Below are 26,993 nucleotides of genomic sequence, written 5' to 3'. Positions count from 1 at the left end.
TGTTTAATATACTTTTTTTCTTTTTTTTATTACGTATTTTCCTCAATTACATTTCCAATGCTATCCCAAAAGTCCCCCATACCCTCCCCCCCCCACTTCCCTACCTACCCATTCCCATTTTTTTTGGCCCTGGCGTTCCCCTGTACTGGAGCATATAAAGTTTGCAAGTCCAATGGGCCTCTCTTTCCAGTGATGGCCGACTAGGCCATCTTTTGATACATTTTAAAAGTGTACTACAAAATACTTAATTGGGCCAGTGTTCACAGGTGAGTAAAGCCTGAGATGAAGTTGAAGGACCAATGTGGTTTCTGGAAGAACTCCTTGTTATAAGATGGTTCCCTCAGCCTTTCTGCATTTCAAGCCTGTGTTCTCCTCTATCAACTTTTTTCACAACAACTTGCAGATGTTAATTTTGTGGGATCAACTGTTTGGCCCAGGGGCAGAAAAACATGCTTTACTCTTCTAGACGTGGTTTCAGGGAGAAGGACTGTTCTGGCAATCTGGCACTGTTCTGCTTCTGTTTGGATAGCTTGCGAATTAAGAATTCTAAAAAAAAAAAAAAACTCAGACTTCAGGAGGGTCCTATTGAGGATTGGCACCAAGAAGAGTCATTGCCATCAGAGTGTGGGGCCACCCTAACAGAGGAATGGATGTATGTCACCAAACTATGCAAGTTACATAGGGATTCCTTCAACCAGCTGATGTTCTACTTAAGGTACTAAGTTTTTATTCCTAATATATTTTACTGAATTATCCATTACTATTCATGGAAAATTAATTCAAGTATATTTATCCAAAGGAAACTTAATTATTAGCCACTCCTGTAAGTTTGATTTCTCCATAATCTTTTCAACAGGATTAGGGAAAAGTGATTGTCTATATGCACTTACTTAAGCAACCACAACTCAGGAAACTATAAGATTCTTTTGGAATAGAACTTTGTTGGAAAAAGTGGCTGTTTGTTGTTGGTTTTTTCCTCCTTTTTAATGGACTCTTCTCAAAGAAGATATCTAATTTTTCCTTTTATTGAAAATAAGTTTTTTCTCACATAATATATCCTGATTATGGTTTCCACTCCCTCTGCTCCCTGTTATTCTCCATTTCCTCTCCCATCTGGAGTCACCTCCTTCCTGTCTCTTAATAGAAAGCAAATAGACTTCTAAGGGATAATAATAAAATAAAATATAAGAAAATGATAAAACAAAAATTACCACATCCGCAGATAAGACAAAACAAACAGAAGGAAAAGAGCCAAAGAAACAGCACTAGAAACAGAGACTCACTGGTTTGCACACTCAGGAATCCCCGTAAAAGCACTAAACCGGAAGCCATAATATAAACATATAGGACCTGCAAAAGTAAAAGACAAAAGAATATCTATAATTAAAATGAAATTAAATTTAAATAAATGTATGATAAAATTTTAAAATAGGAAAAGGAAAATCCCAACACGACATTATGATACAAAGAACCTCCAGAGATGCCACTGAGTTCATTTTCTGTTGACCATCTTCTGCTGGACACACAGCCTACCCTTAAGAGTAGGTGGTTTTCCAGTGAGACTCCCTTGGAAGAAACTGAATTTTTATTTGAAAGTGGTTATCAGTTGGAGATTGCTTCTGGGTTAAGGATGGTGTCTGTGCCACTTCTCTTTTCAGCTCTAGGATCCTGTCTTAGTCAACATTTATTTCTGTGAAGAGACACCATGACCATGGCAACTCTCATAAAGGAAAATGTTTAATTGAGGCTGGCTTGTAATATCAAAGGTTTAGTTCATTATCATTGGGGTTGTGAGCATGGAGGCTCACCACCTGACACAGTACTGGAGAGTAGCTGAGAGTTCTACATCCAGATCTTCAAGCAGAGAGAGAGAGAGAGAGAGAGAGAGAGAAAGAGAGAGAGAGAGAGACTGGGCCTGGCTTGAGCATTTGAGACCTCAAATCTCACCCTCAGTGGCATAATTCCGTGGCATAATTCCTCCAACGAGGATACACCTACTCCAATAAGCCCACACTTCCTAATCCCTGTCTAGTTTTGCCATGCCCTAATGACCAATGAGCCTATTGGGGTCATTCTTGTGGTATATATATATATATATATATATATATATATATATATATATATATTAACAGTTAATTTAAAACTTGTAACAGGGATTGATAATTGAAAATTTATGCATGGATTTTTATAATCTCAAAGGAACCATGTGACATAACTCCATTTTGGAATATAAGCAATGCATATCTGTCCATCCTTAGGCAGCCATATGTTTAGCAGCCATCTTTGCTAGGGTTGCAGAGGAAAGATGCCCTATGGCTCCTACAGTTTTGCTGCCATTTTGATTAAGGGCAACCACATGGTATATGACTGACCAAGGATGAATTTTCGTATGATGATTCCTTTCCTGTCTTGAAAAGAAAGTTTATGAAAGATTGGTTTTAAAAACAATGCTTCTTTAATGAGATATTAGAACTGCACCTCCATGTGTCCATATACAAGAAGGTACCTTGCTGGCAGCTAAACTTTTGTAACTAAGGAGTCATCCAGGTGGTATTGGTTTTAGAGACACTGAATTCTTTGCACTGTTGGAGTTTGCTTTTGCCTCGTGCAGATTATGGCTGTACCCCATGTCTTCACTCTTGAAATAAAAACTGGTAGTTTACTTTGATATCACAGGAGCACACAGTTGAGAGAGTTTTAAAAGGAAATTTTTTAAGAGGAAATTTTGGAATTTTACAGAAAATAATTTGGGATTATAATCTGGATATACTCAAAGAGACATTACAGAAAGGGGACCTCAGATAAAATAAGTGACTCGTGACCTATTTCCAGGCTCCTTCTAGATAGTAACTGTGATGTCAGCCATCACAATGCCTTTGGCCTTTCTGCTTCTGTTTATTATTTTTGGCTTTTACATCATAGATGCCTCAATTAGATGATAATTCCTATATGGGTACCACTAAGCTGATGATTATTAGATTCCAATACAAACAGGTATCCATCACAGAGTTAAGGATTTAACTAAGGATATAACTCAAGTAGGAAATGTAGGACCCAAAGTTAACCTAATAAGTCTCACCTTCCCAAAGATCAAGTAACTTCCTGGAATGCTGGGAGTTGTAGTTAGGAACTCCACCTGCCCACAGATTGAGTAACTTCCTGGAATGCTGGGAGTTGTAGTTAGGAACTCCACCTGCCCACAGATTGAGTAACTTCCTGGAATGCTGGGAGTTGTAGTTAGGAACTCCACCTGCCCACAGATTGAGTAACTTCCTGGAATGCTGGGAGTTGTAGTTAGGAGTTCCACCTGCCCAAAGAATGGTCCTGGAATGCTGGGAGTTCTTGAAAAATAACAAAGCCAAATGGGAAAATACGGTGGCTTTATAGTTTTGTCCTTAAAATCCCCTATGACATGTGTCTCATTGCCACTGGCTGGCAGTTCCAGAGAGTGGACCTGACCAAACTCCATCCTGGTCAGTATTTAACTAAATCTTACTTCAAATTTGGCTCAAAATTGTGGAACTGTTTTTCTTCTCGCGAATCACAGGATTAACGTCCTCGTACTGTACTAGCTTTGTGTCACCATCAACATAGCCTAACTTGCAGGCAGGACACCAAACACTGATAGCTGAGTTTGATGTTTATGTTTCTGTTTTTTCTTGGGTAGCATGCAGAGTAGCCTCCTGTACCAAAGAATCTAGAATGTAGAGGTGAAGTCTCTGTGCAGGCAAAAGCTCACCTTTTTCATGTTCAACGAGTTGTGTAGGTGTTGTCTACAGTGGGGCCTCGCTGTCAATTTGTATGCTGGATGACTGTAAACTTTCCACACTGGGTAACTGTGGAGTATTTCCAACATCCTCATCTGCTTCACATGGACTTTCTTTGTTCCTTCCCAGGAGTACATTCCCGCAGTGACATTTAAATACTATGTGGGCTCATTTGATCCATTGTGCAGAAAGCCTTTCTAAAGCTGGAGTAACATTTTCATTTCCGTCTGTTGCCAGGGCGAGCGGTGCTGACATGCTTAGGAAATTTGTGGTCTTTCCTGGAACCTGCCTTTTTTTTTTTTCTTCAAAAATGCAATTGAATTTTTCACACTTGAACTCTAACATTTCTCTCGTAACTGAGTGAAGTTTCACAACACATTTAAAATATTTTTGAGGCTGGGCATATGTTCCTGTTTATCCAACATGAAGCTGAGGCCTCTTTGAACTTTCATCTCTTGATAATGTGCCTTGTAGTTTAGCATCATAACACTCTAGGATTGGAGCTGTTTGGAGGCTCTTGTTCTTTCCAAAGGATTTTTCTCCCTTTGCTCCATCCTCATTTTAAACAGCTGTCTAAGGAACACAGGAGAAGAATGATTTTGGTGCTCAATGCCAAAACTCTTTACGGGGCCCTCCACTTTCTCAGCAGGGAATTCCTAAGCATCATTATCTTACACATATTTCAGCTCCTACTTGACCTCACTGTGTACGTAATGAGCCACTGTGGCATCAGGAGCTCCATCTATGCCAGATGGCTTTGCTCTCTGAGTTGAACCCCTGGTTTTTTTCCCCCAACCCTTTTTCTCTCCATCCTACTTCCCGCTGTTACTGTGTTTCACAGGCCTGGTGAGGTTAGCATTTTACAGGCTCACCTCTCTCAGGAACCAAAAATCTGTTGAGTGCAGGTTGAAAATTGTAAAATGCTAAAAAATGTTCCTCTTCTTTATATAGTGCTTTCTTTTTGTTTTCTTTTCTTTTTTCCTTTCTTTCTTTCTTCTTTTTTTTTTTTTTCTTTATCTGGCTCAGAGAAAACTGACAATGACTTTTCCTTGGCTCTTTAACACCTCCTTTGCACACCACGAGAACATCATCCAGGATGCATTTGGCCCCCTATCTGTCATGAAACCTTGGTGAGATATTTCTCTGGAGTTCCTCCAGGGATTGAAGGAGCCACATGGCATCCTTTTACACCTCCAGGGGAAAAAGGGAGGTATTCAAAGAACCTCCCTCACTGCTGCTTCCTTGATTGGCTCCAAAATACCAGCTTTACTTAAGTGTTGGCTCCTTATGCTCAGAAAATATTACCTTCTCAGCTCCTCTTTTTCAGACAGACTTTGATCTACGTTATTCTACTCATTCGTTCTTCCTACGACATAAGTTAAAATTTTGTGCATAGAGTAATAAAGTATTTTAAGAGCCAGTAATTACTTGACTCACAGAAAAACAAAACTTTGGCATTGTCTAAAAGATCAGATCGTATGGTTTTTGATAATGTTTACCATTATACCCTTGTGTTAGCTGATTGTCTTTAAATATAACATGTTGTCAGAACTATTTTTATTTTACTATTTTTTTTTAAATTTTTCTCCAATATATTACATCCTGACTACAGTTTCTTGTCCCTCCTCTCTTCCCACGTCCCCTTTCCCCAAGATCCACTTCCCTTCCCCCCCACTCACCTCCCCTCAGAAAAGAGCAGGCCTCCCAGGGGCCTCAAGAAAACACAGCCTAACAAGCTTTAATAAGATCAGGCATAAGCCATCATAGGCAACCCAGCAGGAGAAACAAGGTTAAAGAGTCAGGGACAGCCCGTGTTCCCACTGTTAGGAATTCTCTGAGCTACTCAGCCATAGCACATAGGCAGAGGGCCTAGGTCAGACCCCTACAGGCTACCTGGCCTCTGTGGGCCCCCATAAGTAAGTTGTTCCAGTAAGTTGATTCTGTGGATTATATTCTTGTGGTGTTTCTGACCACTCTGATTCCTCCAATCCTACCTCTGCCTTTTCTGAAGGACTCCCTGAGCTCCCCCTCATGTTTGGCCATGAGACTCTTCGTCTGCTCTCATCACTTGCTGGATGCTGTCTCCCGTCTCTCTGATGACGATTAGATTATGCTATGCTCTGGGCCCAGAACACTCTGAGAGCAGGACAAACTGAAGGTCTAAGGTTTTGTGGGTGAGTTGGTATCCCGATCCCTCCACTTGAAGCCTTGCCTGGTTACAGAGGATGGCTAGTTCAGGTTCCATGACGCTCATTACTAGGAGCCTTTGCTAGGGTTACTCTCATAGGTTTGATGGAATTTCCACTGTCCCCCAAATCCAATCATTGCTCCCAGTATTTTCTCGCATCTCACTGATCCCTCCCATCCCCAAGCTCACTCATTTGCTACAGCAGCACGTATACTCAGATTGGAGCAAAACAGAGAAGATTGGGCAGGGGGAGGTGGCCTCTTCCTGGAACTATTTTTTTATTAATTTTTTCATATAATATGTTTTGATGATGCTTTTCCCCTCCCCGAACTCCTCTCAGATCCTCATCACCTCCCTATAGATCGAACTGCATGCTGTTTCTATCTCTTCCTCAAAAACAAAACTGAAAATCAAGACGAACAAACAAACAAAAATCCAGCAAGAGAAAACAAAAACAAGACAACAAACAGTAAGAAACAAAAATGCCTCCCCCCTCCTCCCAAACACAAACCATGGGCAAACCTCTACCAGGCATGGAGTCTTCCCGAGTGTGGTTGACATAGACAGTGACACACTGTTGAAAGATGATATTCCTTTTCCCTGCGAGTGTCAATCACAGATAGCTTACAGTTAGGGTTGGGACTTGATTTTTCACTTCCCCTTCTCAGTGCTAGAATATTTTTCTGGTCTGATGCTGCAGGGTCTTTTTTGTGCCATCACAGTCTCTGTGCATCAGTCTCAAAGACACCATTTCATGAGTCATTCATACTTTTATGATCTTTCCACTTCCTCTTCCAAAACGGCTCCCTGAATTCTGAAGCCCGGAGTTTGATAAAGACATCCCAGGTAGGACTGAGGGCTCCAAAGTCTTTTGCAATTTGCATCTAGTCCAGTTGTGGATCTCTGTGTTAATTTCCATCTGCTACAAGAAGATTCTCTGATGGGGGTTGACTAAGGAGGCCCTGACCTGTATGAATAGCAATATGTTGCTAGGAGTCATTTTACTTCTGTGTTCCTTTAGCAAAACAATAGACGCAAGTTTTCCCCTGGGCCTGTGACCTCTCAAGTCTTTCATTATTAATTCACAATAGTAGTATAACAATTACTCAGGTGACTGGACAAACAGGAACATCTCAGCTCTTTATCTATATTTAAAATTTTACTATTTGTGTACTGTTTGTCCATGACTCTGTCCATGGAAAAAAGAGGCACCATTCATTAGCTTAGTGTATACATTAGTAACTAAACAAGTGGGCATTCTAGAGTTGTCTTAGGGTTTCTATTGATGCAATGAAACAACACGAAGAAAAGGCAAGTTGAGGGGGCAAGGGTTCATTTGATTTGCACTTTCACATTGGAGACCATCATTGAAGGAATCCAGGACAGGAATTCAAACAGGAAAGGAATCTGGAAACTGGAGCTGATGTCAAAGCAATGGAGGGATTCTGCTCACTGGCTTCGTCATCGTGGCTTGCTCAGCTTGCTTTCTTATAAAATGCAGAACCACCAACTCAGGGGTGACCCCACCCACAATGGGATGAGCACACATCAATCAGTAATTAAGAAAATACTCTAGAGGCTTACCTATAACGCATTCTTTTTTTTTTTTAATTTCTCAGCTGTAGTCTACAGTATTTGCATGATATCTTCTCTATTCTGCTCATTTGGTTTTCCCTGATGATAATAGCATCTACTTTTTGTATTTTTTCTAATAATCAATTAATTATCAAAATATTCCTTCCCCTTGCTTGATTCCCACTAAGCTAATTCAAACATGATATACATTAAACACATCTTTCAAAAGTGATTTATTCATGGTCTTGCTCATGTACCTCAATATAAAATGGTTATTGATTTGAATTTTTAAAAATTTTTAATATTTTTTATTACATATTTTCCTCAATTACATTTCCAATGCTATCCCAAAAGTCCCCCATACTCTCCCCCCCCCCCCACTTCCCTACCCACCCATTCCCACTTTTTTGGCCCTGGCGTTCCCCTGTACTGGGGCATATAAAGTTTGTGTGTCCAATGGGCCTGTCTTTCCAGTGATGGCCGACTAGGCCATCTTTTGATACATATGCAGCTAGAGTCAAGAGCTCTGAGGTACTGGTTAGTTCATAATGTTGTTCCACCTATAGGGTTGCAGTTCCCTTTAGCTCCTTGGGTACTTTCTCTAGCTCCTCCATTGGGAGCCCTGTGATCTATCCACTAGCTGACTGTGAGCATCCACTTCTGTGTTTGCTAGGCCCCGGCAGTCTCACAAGAGACAGCTATATCTGGGTCCTTTCAGCAAAATCTTGCTAGTGTATGCAATGGTGTCAGCGTTTGGAAGCTGATTATGGGATGGATCCCTGGGTATGGCAGTCTCTAGATGGTCCATCCTTTTGTCTCAGCTTCAAACTTTGTCTCTGTAAGTCCTTCCATGGGTGTTTTGTTCCCAATTCTAAGAAGGGGCACAGTGTCCACACTTTGATCTTCATTCTTCTTCAGTTTCATGAGTTTAGCAAATTGTATCTTATATCTTGGGTATCCTAAGTTTTGGGCTAATATCCACTTATCAGTGAGTACATATTGTGTGAGTTCCTTTGTGATTGTGTTACCTCACTCAGGATGATGCCCTCTAGGTCCATCCATTTGGCTATGAATTTAATAAATTCATTCTTTTTAATAGCTGAGTAGTACTCTATTGTGTAAATGTACCACATTTTCTGTATCCATTCCTCTGTTGAGGGGCATCTGGGTTCTTTCCAGCTTCTGGCTATTATAAATAAGGCTGCTATGAACATAGTGGAGCATGTGTTCTTCTTACCGGTTGGGACATCTTCTGGATATATGCCCAGGAGAGGTATTGCTGGATCCTCCTGTAGTATTATGTCCAATTTTCTAAGGAACCGCCAGACTGATTTCCGGAGTGGCTGTACAAGCTTGCAATCCCACCAACAATGGAGGAGTGTTCCTCTTTCTCCACATCCTCGCCAGCATCTGCTGTCACCTGAATTTTTGATCTTAGCCATTCTGACTGGTGTGAGGTGGAATCTCAGGGTTGATTTGATTTGCATTTCCCTGATGATTAAGGATGTTGAACATTTTTTCAGGTGCTTCTCTGCCATTCGGTATTCCTCAGGTGAGAATTCTTTGTTCAGTTCTGAGCCCCATTTTTTAATGGGGTTATTTGATTTTCTAGAGTCTACCTTCTTGAGTTCTTTATATATATTGGATATTAGTCCCCTATCTGATTTAGGATAGGTAAAGATCCTTTCCCAATCTGTTGGTGGTCTTTTTGTCTTATTGACGGTGTCTTTTGCCTTGCAGAAGCTTTGCAGTTTCATGAGGTCCCATTTGTCAATTCTCGATCTTACAGCGCAAGCCATTGCTGTCCTATTCAGGAATTTTTCCCCTGTGCCCATATCTTCAAGGCTTTTCCCCACTTTCTCCTCTATAAGTTTCAGTGTCTCTGGTTTTATGTGAAGTTCCTTGATCCACTTAGATTTGACCTTAGTACAAGGACGCAATATTATGGAGACATTTTTCTCAATTAGGGTTCCCTCCCTTCAGAGGACTCTAGCCTGTGTGAAACTGACATAAAATTAGCCAGCATGAGAGTCAACTACATGCATGCCTGTGAGAATGCTCTACATAAATAACTTAATGGTCTATACTAGTGCACTTGTCTAGCAAATTACTAGATATGAACTCCATATAATTTTAGTTAGATGGCACAGTAGCTTTATGTATTTTCTCCCATGCCCTTTTCACTCCCCATAAAAAGACAATGGAGATAACATTAATAAGCATGGAGGAAATGCACATTACAACCATATGAGATATCACAGTGCATGTTGTTTCAGTTTCCCTTGCTGTGTTGGTGAAGATGTAGGATGGGAAAAGGGCATCCTGTACACTATTGGTTGGGCTGTATCTTAGTGCAAGGCAACAAAGAGGCAACTCACAAATCAAAGACAGACCTACCATGTCATCTAGAACTCTCACTATGATGTATACGTCCACATGATATTAAAAGGATTTATTTTCTGTGCCTCAAAGAGATATGTACAGTCTTATGTTCATTACATATTATTGTAAATAGCAAGGATTTGTGGAAAAGCTTAAGTTACCATCAATGGATGAAGTGATACCAAAAAAGGTATATCTATATGCAATAGAATAATAGGTCACCTTTAAAAAGACTCTTTAAAAAGAGTTAAATCTTTCATTTATGTAAATATTAATAAATTAAGAAGGCATTATGTCAAGAAAAAATCAGACACAGAAAGTCAAACATTGCATAACTACACTGATATGTGGACTGTAAAACATTCTAATAGAGGACTTCTAGTAACCAAAGACCATGGGATTAGCAAGATGATTCAGTGAAGACTTTTGCTGCCCAGCAGTGTAAGTCTTAGAGTTCAATTTAGACCCCTGCAACCCACATATAGGTGACTGGAGAAAACTCGACTCTACAAAGTCCTCTGATCTATACATCTGGGTCATATAAAACACACAGACACACACATACACAGATAAACACACCATCACCGCCACCACCACCACCAACAGCAACAAAAACAACTTAAATTTGAGTACAAAGAAGCCAGGGGGTAAAATGACTATTACCAGAAGGCTGGAGTGAAAGGAGCTAGTTAGAGAGATATACATCAAAAGAAAATTTTCAGTATTATAAAAAACAAGTTCATGTTATCTATTTTACATTATCATATCTAGAGTTACTATATGACATCCTTAAAATTATTTAATTTTCAATTATTTTCACAAAATTTAACATGCTAATTCATCCATTTTGATTTAACTTCACTTAGTGATTTGTGTGTGTGTGTGTGTGTGTGTGTGTGTGTGTGTGTGTTTGCCACAAGTTTTTACAATTTCATCAATTAAAACTGGGTAACTATACCTTTGATTAGTAGAGAGTAAGATCATTGACTTTACCATGCACTGTCATTCACATAATCTGTATGTCATTGACACTTTTAATGGCTTACAATATATCAAATACTGTTTGCTGGGAAGCCACTGATCACATGTAGAAATTAAGAAAAAGTTTTAAATGTCTATTAATTTAAAAACTCTTCCTAAAAGGAGTCACTTAAAAACAAGTACATGAGGCAGAGAAATAAATCAGGATCAAGGACCAATCTGTGGGTCAGGAGTGACTGGAATCAGAAGTGACTGGTTAAGTGGTTTTAATCTGTGATGTTGAGACTCTAGGAATGTAGGGGAAACAAATCTTGTTAGACTGCCAAGTTTTCTAGAAGCCAGAGGAAGGAAAAGAAAGTCTGTCTAGTTCCCCCCAAAAGAGTGAATTTCAGATGTTTTCAAGAGGAGAAGGAATATGGCAAGGCCATTTTTAATTGATAAAATTGTAGAAACTTGTGGCACGCACACGCACACACACACAGAGCTAAATGAAGTTAAATCAAAATGAATTTTAAGTGAAATTAAAGGAAAATGTTACCAGCTGCATCATTCCCATCTAGAGCTAGCCTGTCCTAGAGATTTTCCTAATTCTCTAGATTCAACAAATGTGCTTTCAGGTCCACCAGTTTTCCCTTGTGAACATCAAGGAAACTGCAGATGGACAATGATGTGGGCTATGAGCTATGGAAGCAGCTTTAAGCAGCATGAGGGAAGGAAATGAAGCCTGCCTGAAAGGCACAGAATGGTTGTAAGGGAAAGCAGGGCTCTGCCTTTTGCTGAGAGTTTAAAGGAAGCCTTGGAGAGAAGCACAGGTCTCAACAATTGTGAACTGGCTAGCAATTTCATATGTCTATTCTAAAGCATTTTATTCACATTTTATTCTAAAGCAATAAAATGGGACTTTTTTTTTTCAAATCTGAGATAATCAGGGTCTTAGTAAAAGAGATGTTTATTTGCATGTACTAGGAACAAACAAAGGCAAAAATGCTTACAATGCATGAAGAAATTCTCACTTTTGCCCTAGATTTTGTTTTTGTGTGTTTATTTATAAATTTACTTATTTTTAGAATTTCATCCATGAGTACTATTATTTATAGCTTCTTCAACCTTCCCTCTAGCCTTCCAATATCTCTTGTGTCTCCACTCCCTCTCAGATTATTGACTTCTTCTTTGATTATATACATATATACATATACATTACAGAAATATCTATATGGATAGAAATTGCTGAGTCTATTTAATGTTGCTTATCATACATATGTTTAAGTATGATCATTTTGGAAGAATGACCTGTTTCTATTTCAGCAGCCATGAATTGAATATCTTTATCTAGGAGTAAAGCCTTGAAAGAATTCTTCATATGTGTTAGCATTACTCTCCAAATATTTGAGGAATGGTGTATGAAAATTAACAATATACATCTTTCTGGTTCATTGAAAAGCTGCATGAACATGCTTTTAAAGAACACTCTTGTCACCACAACAAAGCACCTATGTAGGAAATTATCTAAAAAAATTAAAATATAGCACTAAGAAGGGAGTTTCAAAAAAAAAAAAAAAAGAAGGAAGGGAGTTTTCTTTTTTCTCCTATTTCTTCGGCTTTCTATATCATGAACATGACCCTGGATGTACTAATTGAGAGCACAGTGATATATGCTTTATAAGCATCATCTCATTAACCTATTATTTTATACACACAGAAACTAAGGAACAAAAGCAATTAAGATCTTAAGTTAGGCACTTTTGTAATTGCAACATGATGAGATGTGCTGTGGAAAATCATGGCGGTCATGGAGTGTATCAAGTCTCAGAACTGTAATTCGATTGAGTCTTCCAGAATATGACAGATTATGTTCAAAGAGAATATCAGATAAAGTTGGAATGAAAATCAACTTTGTAGGCTATTATTTGGAAGAGTTAGACTATTTACTGTCTTTAAGTCAATCCAGTTTCTAATAGACTGTTGGGTAATTTATCGTTTTTGAAGTTCTTCTACTAAAAGGCCATAGGAAAATTGATATTATAAATTAATGGTAGGGCATCTAGAAGACCCTATGGATATCTATCTGGTCATCTGTCACCACTGACTATTACTGGGCATGGGACAAATGATATACTTCATTAAGTCCATGGGAACTCTGCAACTTCGGGATTTTGATCACTCAGAGACTGGAAGCATTACAGCTATTTTTCACTGGAGTCTTGGAATCTTTTCAGAGTGTTTTAAGAGAATAGTGAGCAGACTCCAAACAACTGTAAAATTTAAAACACAAGTTGGTGTTGTAAAGACTACTATTGTACGTTACCCTCATTCCATCTTGCATGAGACTGATATCTTGGAGTCTAGCTTCCCAAGGATGAGAGCTCCTTAGAAATGAGTCCTTTGACCTGGCTTAGGGTGACCTGTTGTGCTGGTTAGTATGTTTGTGAACCCATCATAAACTAGGCCCATCTGGGAAGAGGGAATCTCAACTGAGAAAACAACCCCAACAGATTGGCCCGTTCATGATTAATGATGTATATGGGCACTCCTACCCTGGACATAGGGTTCTGGATGCATAAGAAAGCAGTCTGAAAAGCATGAGGATTGAGCCAATATGTAGCACTCTGCTTCAGTTCCTGCCTTCAGTTCCTGCCTTGGCCATATGACAGAGGGTGACTTGGAATAGACAACTGAAACAAATTATTTTATCTCAAAGTCGTTTTTGGTCAGTGTTTTATCACGTCAACAGGAAGCAAAGGAGAAGACCTGGCTATTAGCAAACTTTAAGGCAGTCCTGGCTGCTCAGACTGGTCTCAGGTCTCAGGTCCCTCACCAAATCACATTGCTGGACTGACCAGCTTTTCCTCTGTCAGGATGGATGGTGAGGTGAATTCTTTGTTAACTTGCCATCATAAGCAGTTGTTAGTTTAAAGCACTGGTTCCCATCACTTGGCTCTCCAGAAGGAGACTATTTTAGAGCACTTAATACTGACACTATCTCTTTTGAATATTGCCAAATCGTGTTGACGTGATAAAACTCTGACCAAAAATAACTTTGAGATAAAATAATTTATTTCAGTTGTATATTCCAAGTCACACTCCATCAAGTAGCCTAGCCCATGTGACTGTACAGCCACAAGAACTACACAGTATGTTTTGACATAGTCCGGTTAATTTTTTATTTTCTAACTGAAAAGGCCTTAAAAGATGGTTCATTTTTATGCAAATAGCCTCTCCCTAGACTATGTGTGCGTAATAACCTCTCATGTGTGTCCTGGTCATGTTTGTCTCCTTTCTTCTCTTCCTGTCTTTGTCTTTACTTTTTTTCCCTCAATTTTTTATTAGATATTTTCTTCATTTACATTTCAAATGCTATCCTGAAAGTTCCCTATACCCTCCCCCTGCCCTGCTCCCCTACCCACCCACTCCCGCTTCTTGGCCCTGGCATTCCCCTGTACTGGGGCATATAAAGTTTGTAAGACCAAGGGGTCTCTCTTCCCAATGATGGCCTACTAGGCCATCCTCTGCTACATCTGCAGCTAGAGACACGAGCTCTGGGGGTACTGGTTAGTTCATATTGCTGTTCCTAGTCTTTACTTTGTATTATCTTACAGACGCTTACTGATTATTTCCTCTATCCTTTATACATACTGTCAAACTTGGGCTATGTTGTTTCTTCCCATATATCATTTATGTGTATATTTGAAAAGCAGTTTTTCTTCAGACTCTCAGTAATAGCAAATGGTGAAAGACATGTTCACAAATATCCACAGAATACCCCAAATGTTCATCTATTTATACCTAAAAAATTCAGAATTTGTTTAATTTGTATTTTTATAAACCCTGTTTGGGGCTGAATCCAAATTCAAGTGAAAAACTGGGGACAGAACAGCCTCTTCTCTTGGGGATTTGTCCCTGGCATTTTCATATTCTCTTTTATTTTTCTTGACCAAAGGTTTAATGTATTCTGCACTGTCTTCATATAATTTTATTTTTAAATATTTTACTTTATCTTTCATTATATATACCTGTTCATGTGTATGTGCCTGTGAATGAATGCAGGTGCCCACATAGGCTAGTGGTATTGGTGTCCTTAGAGCTGGTATTAAAAGCAGTTGTAAACAGCACAATGTGGTTGCTGGGAATTGAACTTAAGTCCTCTGGAAGACCAGTGTGGGCTCTTAACAATTGAGGCATTACTCAAACCCCATGCTGTTCTCTTCTTTATCTCTGCTTTGTTGTGCTTTCTTCAAGAGTGGTGTACTCTTGCATTGTGCTTACATGTCTTGGAGTAAGAGGATCTGAATCTCAGATGGTTTGGGGTCTAGCTTCTTACCACCTTTCTTTCTTTTTTTTTTTTTTTAATATTTTTATTACATATTTTCCTCAATTACGTTTCCAATGCTATCCCAAAAGTCCCCCATAGCGCCCCCCCACTTCCCTATCCACCCATTCCCATTCTTTTGGCCCTGGCATTCCCCTATATTGGGGCATATAAAGTTTGCAAGTCCAATGGGCCTCTCTTTCCATTGATGGCTGACTAGGCCATCTTTCGATACATATGCAGCTAGAGACAAGAGCTCCGGGGTTCTAGTTAGTACATCATGTTGTTCCAACAATAGGGTTGCAGATCCCTTTAGCTCCTTGGGTACTTACTCTAGCTTCTCCATTGGGAGCCCTGTGATACATCCAATAGCTGACTGTGAACATCCACTCCTGTGTTTGCTAGGCCCCAGCATCGTCTCACAAGAGACAGCTATATTTGGGTCCTTTCAGCAAAATCTTGCTAGTGTATGCAATGGTGTCAGCGTTTAGAAGTTGATTATGGGATGGATCCCTGGGTACGGCAGTCTCTAAATGGTCCATCCTTTCATCACCACTACGAACTTTGTCTCTGTAACTCCTTCCCTGGGTGTTTTGTTCCCAATTCTGAGAAGGTGCACAGTGTCCACACTTTGGTCTTCATTCTTCTTGAGTTTCATGCGTTTAGCAAATTGTATCTTAAATCTTGGGTATCCTAAGTTTTGGGCTAATATCCACTTATCAGTGAATACATATTGTGTGAGTTCTTTTGTGATTGTGTTACTTCACTCAAGATGATGCCCTCCAGGTCCATCCATTTGGCTAGGAATTTCATAAAGTCATTCTTTTTAATAGCTGAGTAGTACTCCATTGTGTAAATGTACCATAATTTCTGTATCCATTCCTCTGTTGAGGGACATCTGGGTTCTTTCCAGCTTCTGGCTATTATAAATAGGGCTGCTATGAACATAGTGGAACATGTGTCCTTTTTACCGGTTGGGACATCTTCTGGATATATGCCCAGGAGAGGTATTGCTGGATCCTCCGGTAGTACTATGTCCAATTTTCTGAGGAACCGCCAGACTGATTTCCAGAGTGGTTGTACAAGCTTGCAATCCCACCAACAATGGAGGAGTGTTCCTATTTCTCCACATCCTCCCCAGCAACTGCTGTCACCTGAATTTTTGATCTTAGCCATTCTGACTGGTGTGAGGTGGAATCTCAGGGTTGTTTTGATTTGCATTTCCCTGATGATTAAGGATGTTGAACATTTTTTCAGGTGTTTCTCTGCCATTCGGTATTCCTCAGGCGAGAATTCTTTGTTCAGTTCTGAGCCCCATTTTTTAATGGGGTTATTTGACTTTCTGGAGTCCACCTTCTTGAGTTCTTTATATATATTGGATATTAGTCCCTTATCTGATTTAGGATAGGTGAAGATCCTTTCCCAATCTGTTGGTGGTTTTTTTGTCTTATTGATGGTGTCTATAGCCTTGCAGAAGCTTTGTAGTTTCATGAGGTCCCACTTGTCAATTCTCGATCTTACAGCACAAGCCATTACTGTTCTATTCAGGAATTTTTCCCCTGTGCCCATATCTTCAAGGCTTTTCCCCACTTTCTCCTCTATAAGTTTCAGTGTCTCTGGTTTTATGTGAAGTTCCTTGATCCACTTAGACTTGACCTTAGTACAAGGAGATAGGAATGGATCGATTCGCATTCTTCTACATGTTAACAACCAGTTGTGCCAGCACCATTTGTTGAAAATGCTGTCTTTCTTCCACTGGATGTTTTTAGCTCCCTTGTCGAAGATCAAGTGACCGTAGGTGTGTGGGTTCATTTCTGGGCAAGGACAGGAACCACGCCCTAGAAACAACAAGAAGGTAATCCCTCAACAAACCTAAAAGAAGACAGCCACAAGAACAGAATGCCAACTTTAACAACAAAAATAACAGGAAACAACAATTACTTTTCCTTAATATCTCTTAATATCAATGGACTCAACTCCCCGATAAAAAGACATAGACTAACAAACTGGCTACACAAACAAGACCCAACATTTTGCTGCTTACAAGAAACTCATCTCAGAGAAAAAGATAGACACTACCTCAGAATGAAAGGCTGGAAAACAATTTTCCAAGCAAATGGTCTGAAGAAACAAGCTGGAGTAGCCATTCTAATATCAGATAAGATTGACTTCCAACCCAAAGTCATCAAAAAAGACAGGGAGGGGCACTTCATACTCATCAAAGGTAAAATCCTCCAAGAGGAACTATCAATCCTGAATATCTATGCTCCAAATACAAAGGCAGCCTCATTCATTAAAGAAACTTTAGTAAATCTCAAAGCACACATTGCACCTCATACAATAATAGTGGGAGACTTCAACACACCACTTTCACCAATGGACAGATCATGGAAACAGAAACTAAACAGGGACACAGTGAAACTAACAGAAGTTATGGATCAAATGGATCTGGCAGATATCTACAGAACATTTTACCCTAAAACAAAAGGATACACCTTCTACTCAGCACCTCATGGTACCTTCTCCAAAATTGACCACGTAATTGGGCACAAAACAGGACTCAACAGATACAAAAACATTGAAATTGTCCCATGCATCCTATCAGATCACCATGGACTAAGGCTGATCTTCAATAACAAAATAAATAATAGAAAGCCAACCTTCACGTGGAAACTGAACAACACTCTTCTCAATGATACCTTGGTCAAGGAAGGAATAAAGAAAGAAATTAAGGACTTTTTAGAGTTCAATGAAAATGAAGCCACAACATACCCAAACTTATGGGACGCAATGAAAGCATTTCTAAGAGGAAAACTCATAGCTCTGAGTGCCTCCAAAAGGAAACTAGAAAGAGCACACATTAGCAGCTTGACAACACACCTAAAAGCACTAGAACAAAAGGAAGCAAATTCACCCAAGAGGAGTAGACGGCAGGAAATAATCAAACTCAGGGGTGAAATCAACCAAGTGGAAACAAGAAAAACTATTCAAAGAATCAACCAATCAAGGAGCTGGTTCTTTGAGAAAATCAACAAGATAGATAAACCCTTAGCCAGACTCACTAGAGGGCACAGGGAAAGCATCCTAATTAACAAAATCAGAAATGAAAAAGGAGACATAACAACAGATCCTGAAGACATCCAAAACACCATCAGATCCTTCTACCAAAGGCTATACTAAACAAAACTGGAGAACCTGGATGAAATGGAGAAGTTCCTAGACAGATACCAGGTACCAAAGTTGAATCAAGATCAGGTTAATGATCTAAACAGCCCTATATCCCCCAAAGAAATAGAAGCAGTCATTAATAGTCTCCCAACCAAAAAAAGCCCAGGACCAGATGGGTTTAGTGCAGAGTTCTATCAGACCTTCAAAGAAGATCTAATCCCAGTTCTTCACAAACTATTCCACAAAATAGAAACAGAAGGTACTCTACCCAACTCATTCTATGAAGCCACAATTACTCTGATACCTAAACCACAAAAAGACCCAACAAAGATAGAAAACTTCAGACCAATATCCCTTATGAATATTGATGCAAAAATCCTCAATAAAATTCTTGCTAACCGAATCCAAGAACACATCAAAACAATCATCCATCCTGACCAAGTAGGTTTCATCCCAGGGATGCAGGGATGGTTCAATATACGGAAATCCATCAACGTAATCCAGTATATAAACAAACTCAAAGACAAAAACCACATGGTCATCTCCTTAGATGCGGAAAAAGCATTTGACAAGATCCAACACCCATTCATGATAAAAGTCTTGGAAAGATCAGGAATTCAAGGCCCATACCTAAACATGATAAAAGCAATCTACAGCAAACCAGTAGCCAACATCAAAGTAAATGGTCAGAAGCTTGAAGCAATCCCTCTAAAATCAGGGACTAGACAAGGCTGTCCACTTTCTCCATACCTATTCAACATTGTACTTGAAGTCCTAGCCAGAGCAATTCGACAACAAAAGGAGATCAAAGGGATACAAATTGGAAAAGATGAAGTCAAAATATCACTTTTTGCAGATGATATGATAGTATATATAAGTGACCCTAAAAATTCCACCAGAGAACTCCTAAGCCTGATAAACAGCTTCGGTGAAGTAGCTGGATATAAAATTAACTCAAACAAATCAATGGCCTTTCTCTACACAAAGAATAAACAGGCTGAGAAAGAAATTAGGGAAACAACACCCTTCTCAATAGTCACAAATAATATAAAATATCTTGGCGTGACTCTAACTAAGGAAGTGAAAGATCTGTATAATAAAAACTTCAAGTCTCTGAAGAAAGAAATTATAGAAGATCTCAGAAGATGGAAAGATCTCCCATGCTCATGGATTGGCAGGATCAACATTGTAAAAATGGCTATCTTGCCAAAAGCAATCTACAGATTCAATGCAATCCCCATCAAAATTCCAACTCAATTCTTCAACGAATTAGAAAGTGCAATCTGCAAATTCATCTGGAATAACAAAAAACCTAGGATAGCAAAAACTCTTCTCAAGGATAAAAGAACCTCTGGTGGAATCACCATGCCGGACCTAAAGCTCTACTACAGAGCAATTGTGATAAAAACTGCATGGTACTGGTATAGTGACAGACAAATAGACCAATGGAATAGAATTGAAGACTTACCACCTTTCTTTAGGGACTTTCTTTTAACATATGAGAAACGTCAGCTTTTTATACAAAATTTCCACTGCTGTTAGCATTTAGGACTCCAGGTCTGGTAGCTCAACCCTATGAGCATCCCTTCTGTTTTTGAAATAATAAAGTTGAAGGCACTCAAATCAACATACACTGTAGAGCCCGAATGGTTATACCCTCTCTTGTTCTAGTTCTCCTTTGTCTATCTCAGAAACATGTCTTGTCCAGTAACACAACCATGGCCAAGAAATTCTGTGACTATGCTCTTCTCACAAAGACTTGATTTTGCTCCTTCAGTTCTTTTGTGGCGATGTCAGTGACCTTGGAGTCATATCTCTTGCCCCTTCATCCTGAAGCAGCACTTATCTCTGGGATATCAGGAGACTGATCGTTCCCATATTTCCACATACAACACAATTTTCTTTGCATACATCAACGGGAGTGCATTCTTGCCTTCCGTTTATGAAGCTGTCTTGCCAGCTTTCCTGTCTTCCCTCACTCCCTTAGTACGAATGCATAATTTGACTTGAAGTTACTGGCAGTGAGTTTTTATTAGTTTCAATTTATGTTAGGCTCATTCCAAAGTCAATTCAGCAATATATATCTGAAGGCAAAACAATAACAACACCTCATTATGGCATTTTTTTTCTTTTAAAATGATAGAGAGGTTACTACGGTGTAACTTTCTTGCAAGGTGCTTCCTTGGATTTTGAAGTTTTAATTGGAGAACGAAAAAAAAAAAAAGATGTGCAAACAAAAAGCTATCCTGTTTCATTTTCCATCTAGTAAATGCTATACTACAAAATGTTTTTATGGTCATTTAATATGTAAGTCAGTTCCTCTCTTTGTCTTCTTAAAAGAGGGAGGAGCTTTGTTACTATCGCTTCATGATGTTCTTAAGTAAAATATTTATTTGTGGCCATGTGGGAACTCTGTAGTGCCCAGCACCTTACATTGCTGTTTCTCTCCATCATCCATCCTCATATGAACACTGAAAATTGATTTTTTTTTTTTTTTAGTAATGAGTTAGGTAAAAAAAAGCTCTCAACTGTCATTGTAATTTTAGTGAAACATCATTTACATTATTTGCAGGCTTTCTGCCAATTTGTTATTTAGGAAGTTAAACCAGATGCAACTTCAAAACTCTTTTGTTAACCACCCTCCCCCCAAAAAAAGGAAGAAAAAGGAAAAGAAAGAGAAAAAGAAAAAGAAAAAAAAACCTGTTATCAAGATCAAATGGAGAATGATATTGTATCTTTACTGGTTCTGCACAACTACACCCTGGGGAGTTTGCCCCTGGTGTAAGAACAGCCAGCTTTCCTCTGGGACAACAAGGTTTCTTTTCTGTTCCTATCTGTAGTCTGGAGGCTCTCTCATTCATCGTTCTTCTGGCCAGTCTGTTTCTCCTTGTTTCCACACATTCATTAGTGGCTAAGGTATAGTCTCTTGACAAAATAGCTTGAGAAGAAATACTGACCTGATTGTAGTGTATCTTCCAATAATCTATATGTTCTCATAGAACTGAAGGCTGCCACATCTCCTTCCCCACAAGTTTCATAGCTGATTTATTTTAATCTCTAGGGTTTTGATTTGTTTTGTTTTGTTTTGTTAAGTTGCCCTTGGTGTGTGTGTGTGTGTGTGTGTGTGTGTGTGTGTGTGTGTGTGTGTGTGAGCGTGTGTGTATACATATGACTCGAACATCGTAATATCACACCTTCTGTCCTAGTTAGTTAGGGTTACTATTGTTATGATGAAACACTATGACCAAAAACAAGTTGGAGAGGAACTTTTGGTTTATTTGGCTTAAAATTCCATTGTTACTTCTCAAAGGAGGGACATTAGGCTAAAGTGCCTATTGAATATATCAAAACATACCTGTCCGCCAGGTTTTCTCTATATTCCCCAGTCCCTACTTGTAACAGTATCTTCCTGGCTGGCAAGTCCAGTTCCCTACTCTAAATTTCTTCAGGCCAGGGGCTGGGCTGTTCTTCCTATATAATACCAGCTATCCTTTCCTATATAATCCAGCCATTTTGGTTACCTGGTTCCTTTGATCTACCCTTTATTCTCTTGGCTATCTGTTGACGTAGGCCACCCCTCTTGGTAGGCATCTCTTCTCCCCTCTTTCATAACCCTCTCCCCACATGGCTTCCTAGCTCATGATCATGAACACTTGGAACTCTCAGACTCTCCCAGATGTCCCTGCCTCTAGCTATGATCTCCCCTTTATCTACAGTAAACCTTCTCCCCTACCAGCCAAGTATTGTGTCTTTCCTTTCTTTATTTCTTTGATTTATATTGTGCTGACACCATTCATATTCTTTCTTTTTAATTTATTTGTCATCCATTCCCATCATAGTCCATCACTAAAGGAGGATAGGACAGGAACTCAAACAGGGCAGAAACCTGAAGGCAGAGCTGGATGCGGAGGCCCTGGAGGGTGCTGTTTACTGGCTTGATAACCCTAGCTTGCTCAGACTGCTTTCTTATAGAACCCTGGGCCACCAGCCCAGGATAGCACCATACACAATGGGATGCACCCTCCCCATCAATCACTGATGAAGAAAATGCCCTAAAGCTCAATCTTATGGAGGTATGACTTTTGTTTGTGTCAAGTTTACACAATGCTACTAACACATTGAGATAGTAAAGGTTTGTGCTAAGGCAGTCACATTGTGACTTCCCCTAGCTGTCCACTTAAAATGAAGAATATATTGGTACTGATACATGTAAGGAGTAACACAAACTAATAGCTTACTCAACCCTAAAAACTGTGTAACAATAAACTCAAGGGTTTCATTTATGTCCTCTACCAAAATGTTAACATCTGAACTCATTCCTCTTCCCCTTCTTCCGCATCTGCCCCTCATAATCCCCCATCCCTTTCCCACTCTCACAGTTTCATGATGTGGCTGTCCTGAAACCAGTTGCCTCCAAACTTTTTCCTCTGCTGCTTCTCCTGTGCTTTGGGCTAAGTGGCCCTATTCTCAGCAGGTGTGATGTTTGTGTTCAGCCAACTTTACTCACTGTCGAGATAGTGGTCCAGAGGCACAGACCACTACAGTACTACTTGGCTTTCTAGCACATCATGAGTCTGAATGTTGGCAGGCACCCCAGCTATGGGTCCAACTTCCTCTGGTTCTGGTGATACTGCATGGGAAGGCAGCTCCTGCCGTGAATCTTTTGTAGCTCCCAGTACCCAGTCTTGTCTCTGCTCCTTTGTTATCTGCAGAATCAACTTGCTGCATTGACATTTCTACTTTGGTTTCTGCTTCCTGGCTACATTCCCATGATCCATGTGATTTCCTTAGAACATGTTAAATAGCCTTTCAGATCTGATTGGGTGTGTGTTTAAATCTCTGGGAAGAGTAGAATTTAGGCTATCACCCACAGAGGGTGATTCAAATATGGAACTGTCAGGAGGAAAGGCCAAGAACGTGTAGCTCTTAAATTTGCCCCACTCACCTGATGACGTGCTGGTTAGCTTGGTGTGCTTATGTAAGACAAAAACTTCTCCCTTGGAAGATAGTTACTGCTATCTCAACGTGATGCAGCTCAGGAAGATAGAGTATTACTAATTACATAATTCTCCCATTCTTTCTTTGTTAGACTTGGTTGTTACAACTAAAAAATATTAGAGTAAATTTTGTAATTCTTTATCTCAGTAGTTTGCTGAGAAGAAAATTTTCTGGGAATAAAAGACGCTTTGCACTAGTACATTCTGGCTAACTATTATGATAAATATTGTTATTATGAAACTAATAACAATAAATGTATCTTCAGAATTTCCTCTTTCATTGCTAGCTGGAGCAGTGGTTTGGAGAAAAGCTTTCCTCACGTTGCTGTTACTTGACATTATTAAATATTTATGATTTTACTTTTCTGAGATTTCTGTTAACCTATAGTCAGCCATGGCATGCAAATACTAAATGGAAAGCTTCAGAACTAAAAATCTCATAGGTTTGAAATTACATAGCATTCTAGGTTGCATGATGAAATCTCAGCTTCTGCCCTGAAGGAGACAGGCATCACCACGCCTTTGTAGTATTGCCTCATTTTATGTGTGAGCAACCTACTAGTCATTTAGTAGTTGTCTCAATTTTCAGTCAACTGACTTGTTACCAGTGTTTGTGCCTAGGTAACCTGGAGTTTACTTCATAATGGTCCCAAAGTACAAAGAGCAGAGGTGCTGGCAATCTGGATCTGCCAAAGGGGATTATAAAGTGCTTTTTTTTCAATGTGAAAGAGTGAAAGTTCCTAATTTAAGAAGGCAAGAAAATGCATGTTGAGGTCTCTAAATGGGCAGTAAGAAGAAATCTTCCTGTGAAATGGGTAAGAAGGAAAAAGAAATTAGTGTTGATTTTGTTGTTATGATTTCAGATGCAAACCTTATGTTGTTATGGTGTGCTTAGATATGGTGGAAATGGCTTTAAGCTTGAGTGTGAGTTTTAAGAGCAGAAGCATGGGGTGACTGACAGTAATGTGTATGTTAGAAAGCACTGAGCAGATATGAAATCTTCAGCACCGGATTCTCTGAATGAGTGACGCTGACATTTTACTCCGAGTAAGGGAGAAAGGGCATCGAGATTCAGGAAAATGGTGTATCTAGGGCACAGGACAACACATTTTCACACTCATAGCATTTAGAATATACACTGAAGGTATGGATATATGGCTGTACATTGTGTCTTGTGCTATTATTTGTCTGTTTTTGATCTAAGATGTAGAGATTTTAAAGGCTAAAGAAGAAGATTAGAAAAATCAAGTAAATATCACACTTCTTTACCTGGTGTTGTGTTTTATCTCTGAAATGCATTATGGCTGCTTCCAACGAGATTTATTTATTTTTTTATCTTTCATGTGATATTAAAATAAGTCCTGTACTAAGCTTGCACTTTCAGCTAGTCTGACAGTATGATTGCTCCAGGGACTCACTATCTCTGCCCTTCTTCTCAATATATTTCTACATACAAAAAAACCATCTTCTAAACAAATTTTAAATGTTTATTTTAGTTTAATATATTAGGTTTACACATTAATAGGTTTTATGTCATTTTCTTATGAGTGCATAATGTATTTGAATATTAACCACTTTACCCTCTTTTATGTCCTTCTAATGTCTTTATTCCTACCCTTTTTTCCAAACACCCACCCTTTTATTTAATGTCTGTCTCTGTGTGTGTCTGTGTGTGTGTGTGTATGTGTGTGTATGTATGTATCTAATGTGTTTCATTAAGTATTAGTGGAGAGGTATTAATAGGAACTATGTACCTTACAAGTAGCTACACCTTATAAAAGAATATCTTCCCCATTCCATCAGTCATTAATTGAATGTAAATCCTAGTGCCCCCTTAGACCCTCCCTACTTTGTGACAAGGAATGACAGGCTCACTGTTACACAGGTCTTATAAGGACAATCTGAGCTGATGTGAGCTTGAAGATGTGACCGCTATGTCATCCCAAAACGCAGCATCTCCTACAGCTTCGCCAACATTCCTCGGGCTCTGCCTTACAGTATTTCCAGCCCTTCTTCCAAGATGTTTATGAGCATGGAACGAGGTATTGTAGATGTTCTCTTCCTCGCTGAGCACCTGTGAGTCAGTTACTGTTAGTACTTTGACTAGTTATGGGCATCTGCAGTCACTGTTGCTCACTGCAAAAAGAATCTTCTTAGACCCAAGTGGACAGCAACACCAATATACAGGCATAAGCATAATTGTTTAGAAGGCATTTTGATGAACATATAAAGTCCACTTTGCAAGCCAATTATAGTAGCTATTCCACTTGGGCCTATAACCTCTCCAGTCATGGGCTAATTGATTATGTTACAGTACAAAAAGTCAATTCCTTCCTATAGTGCTGGCATCAAACCAAATCAGGGAACAGTTGTTTATCACCATAACAGACTTGTCCCTATTACCTGTGGACACATTGTGCCTGGACAGTTAGTATTTGTTCACAGAGGGTCAATAAGGCCATTGCTGAAAATAGCAGTGTGCCCCATGCCTACCAACATGCTGACAACTAGCTATCAGGAAGGATGATTGCAGTACTGTTTCAGCTTGACTTCTCCATGTTCACACACCAAGACATTTAATACCTTAGGGTTATACTACATACTTTTGATGGAAAATCATTATTGTTTGGGTAGACTCCGAAAATTCTCTAACTAACTCATAGGCAAATAGCCCACCCTCGGCACTGGGATTTTCATTTAATAATCTGTTTTCTGGGAGCAACAAAGCTTATTTTTATTATGTTATGTTATTGGTAGTGAGTATACACGTCACTTACCAAATTTTGTCCTTAGCCTTTGTATTTTACTTGCTTATTTCTAATAATAATTACAGTTCATCAAATTAAACATTGCTCCCTTAATGTTGTAGATGGAAAAGTCACCCAGCATGCAGTGTTCCAGTGGTGAAGCAAAGATTCAAGACAAGAACACATTCTTCGTAGCCCAAAAGGAAAACCAAATGGAATATAAGTTTTGAGTTTTTGTTTTGTTTTGTTGTTTTGTTGTTGTTTTGAATGGGAGAAAGAACTCTGAGTTGTTTTTTTTGTTTGTTTGTTTGTTTGTTTTTTAAGACAGTAAAGTGGAAAGCACTGATTCTTCTAAAAGGAGCTTAAAATGTAATATGAGAAATAAAATGTTCGAGACTCTAAGCACTGACAGGACGAATGGCCAATTGCACCATGCCCATGGCTGTGTTAGATTAGCTGTGGGCTGTACAAGTCATTGTAGGGTACAGGCTAATGTTAATCAGGAATGTTTGTTTTGAAGATTTAAATTAGGAAAGACACACAGGTAAAGAAAGACAGAGAGGACTAAAGGAATGTGGTTGGGTTTGATTTGAGAAAATAAATAAGGGCAAATAGGTGAGTAGATTCATTTTATACATTAAATGGACATAAGGTAAATGGATAAAAATGAAGTTTTCAGTTGAAAAAATGAAACCCTTGAAAGAATAAAATATTTGGGACTACTGTTAATAAAAAAAACCTGTGAAATGTATAATTTATAAACTCTAAGTACTGATAAAAATAATTTTAAGAGGTCCTAAATGAGAAATACAGCCCATCTTCATGGATCAGTGGAGAACATGAATGAGGTAAAACTAGTCTCAAATCTGAGCTACAGATTCA

At 39.1% G+C, this 26,993-nt stretch overlaps 1 long non-coding RNA gene across 1 annotated transcript in view; it reads left to right on the top strand.

Moving 5' to 3' along the window:
- Nucleotides 1–26,840, top strand: part of LOC147001229 (uncharacterized) — a 68,899-nt gene extending 42,059 nt beyond the window's left edge. The window contains exons 2-3 of the long non-coding RNA XR_015045122.1: nt 25,250–25,406; nt 26,234–26,840. This is a non-coding gene — a long non-coding RNA (uncharacterized LOC147001229). The remainder of the gene's footprint in view (nt 1–25,249; nt 25,407–26,233) is intronic.
- The last annotated feature ends 153 nt before the right edge of the window (nt 26,841–26,993 follow it).

This window comes from Mus caroli, unplaced genomic scaffold (assembly GCF_978045245.1).
Source record: "Mus caroli unplaced genomic scaffold, Mus_caroli_1 scaffold_14, whole genome shotgun sequence".
NCBI lineage: Eukaryota > Metazoa > Chordata > Mammalia > Rodentia > Muridae > Mus > Mus caroli.
Note: the sequence above shows the minus strand (reverse complement) of the source record. Positions and strands in the feature narration are given on the sequence as shown.